Consider the following 2009-nt stretch of genomic DNA (forward strand, 5'->3'; position numbering starts at 1 on the left):
CATCTTTTGTGTTTTGAACACATTGTCAATGAGCAATTATGGGTGTTTTTTTTCTCTCACTAGTTTAGGAATTTTATTTCATTTTAGCTTGGTTGATTGTTGAACAGGTGTCTGTTGCACAATGACATATTCTTCAACGTAGTATAAAATATGATGGTCAAACTGCTTTTGTTCTTTTACATTTGACTGTTACTTGTTCCTACAGAATCGTGACGGTGTTCCATCAGCGAAAGACTCTGGATTCACAGGTGAGAAACATCCCCTGCTGATATGTCTAGTTGCAACATTGTAACATTGTTGAAACATACTTTCTCATTTTAGGGTCAAGGCTCACAAGTATAGTTTTTATGACAAATTCAGATGTTCTATTGATTTGTGTTAAAGATTTGACATGTTTCACTTCTTTCAGCCATTGCTGATACAGAGAATGAGGAGAATGAGGTATGATTGTCCACACTGTCCACTGTATACCTAGTTATGCCTCAACTAGTCATTATTGAGACAAGATTGAACTTAAAGTTGTGTTTGTTTGTAGCAGTTTGTTATAAAATTATAAATTAAATCAATTTAAGCAATTTTGCTTTTCTGACATTGTTTTCCAGAACTCAGACATCTCCAGTGACAGTAGCTCAATAATTGTTGAGCACGCTTCAAACAATGAGATTGTGGACTTATCTGTACCTGCACTCGTCAGAACAGACAATGTTATTGTAAGTGTAGTGGCCTCTCTTGGCTGAGTGTTCCTGGTTTATTTTACATAGAGGACAAGATATAGGGTACAGTGGTGAAGTCGGCAGCATTGTACCTACCTTTTGCACTTAAGGCTTTTTGAAGTGTAATGTCTGATATAAGAACAAAAGTTTAACTGTGCTCCACAATTCTGAAATCTCTCGCTTTTTAGGTTAATGAGAAAAGGTATGGATATGCAGATGAAGAGGAGGAATCCCTTTCCAGCTCGGATTTCACTGAGGAGGAATATTTCCTCAGTTACACGTCATCTGAAGAAACAGATGGCTCTTCTGCAAAAGTCCCCCATGGCAAGGGTAAGAGAAAACCCCTGCACCTGAAAACCCCTACACCTGACTCTGAATTACAAGTCACAGGAGAATCTTCTTCAGCTAGTACTTCTGCAGTAACTGTCCCAATGTTTGAGAAGAAGAAAGGTGGTGGCAGAATGTACAACAAGAGGTTCTTCTGTGTCTTCTGCTTTAAGTCTGTCAGTAAAATGGCACGTCATTTAGAAGCTAAACATAAAAATGAACCAGAGGTTCAACGGACAAAACAAAACAACTGAATTACTTTACATTTCCTTAGATATTTTTTATGTGGAAGTTAATATCGGCTACACATCACTCATTCTGCTTGCTTTGTGTTGTTTTATACATGTAAGTATTTATTAATGTGTTCATAATCTAATAATCCACTAATGATTTGTGTTCCTCAGAGAAAATAGCTACAGACAGTGAGCTATCTGATTCTGATGATGAAATGACTTTGAATTCCACAAATGTGCAACTGCCCTCAGCTGTGTCCTTATCCCCATCAGCACCACCTTCAGGTACTAATTAAAGTATAGAAAGTTTTTTGTGCTATTCCATTGCAATGATTTCAAACGGAAAAGGGCTAATTTACACATTTTAACCAATGATTTTGTTTATAAATCAGAATTGAAGACAATCTCCAGCATTGACCTGGGACAAAATGATGCTCATCCATCAAGAGGTAAAAACATTCTAGATAAGACAAGATAATCAACATAAAAGGATTATTGTGCCTTTTGTCCTGCTCGTGTGTTGCTCTCATTCTGTTATGTTAATGCAGCAGCACACTAGAGTGGTGCTCTTTGCCCTGCCCCCCACCATAAACATTAGTTTTCATTTTCAGCACGTTTTAAGATAGAGGAGGGAGCAGCAGTTTAAGTTGAACATAAACTATTACTATCTATGTTTGTTAAGATTTGCAGTTGTTTGTTCAGAATACACTTTTTTGATATTTAAGTTATTTGCATT

The 2009-nt window shown here is 36.7% G+C and overlaps 1 long non-coding RNA gene across 2 annotated transcripts; it reads left to right on the forward strand.

Moving 5' to 3' along the window:
* Positions 1 to 12: 12 nt before the first annotated feature.
* Positions 13 to 2003, forward strand: LOC112486415 (uncharacterized). Of its 2 annotated transcripts, XR_003048845.1 has the most exons (5): positions 13 to 441; positions 603 to 710; positions 902 to 1043; positions 1445 to 1558; positions 1666 to 2003. It is a non-coding gene; the product is annotated as an uncharacterized LOC112486415 (long non-coding RNA). The 2 variants fall into 2 exon arrangements; XR_003048844.1 differs by having other exon boundaries at positions 13 to 710.
* The last annotated feature ends 6 nt before the right edge of the window (positions 2004 to 2009 follow it).

Source organism: Cynoglossus semilaevis, chromosome W (genome assembly GCF_000523025.1).
Source record: "Cynoglossus semilaevis isolate Cse_v1.0 chromosome W, Cse_v1.0, whole genome shotgun sequence".
NCBI lineage: Eukaryota > Metazoa > Chordata > Actinopteri > Pleuronectiformes > Cynoglossidae > Cynoglossus > Cynoglossus semilaevis.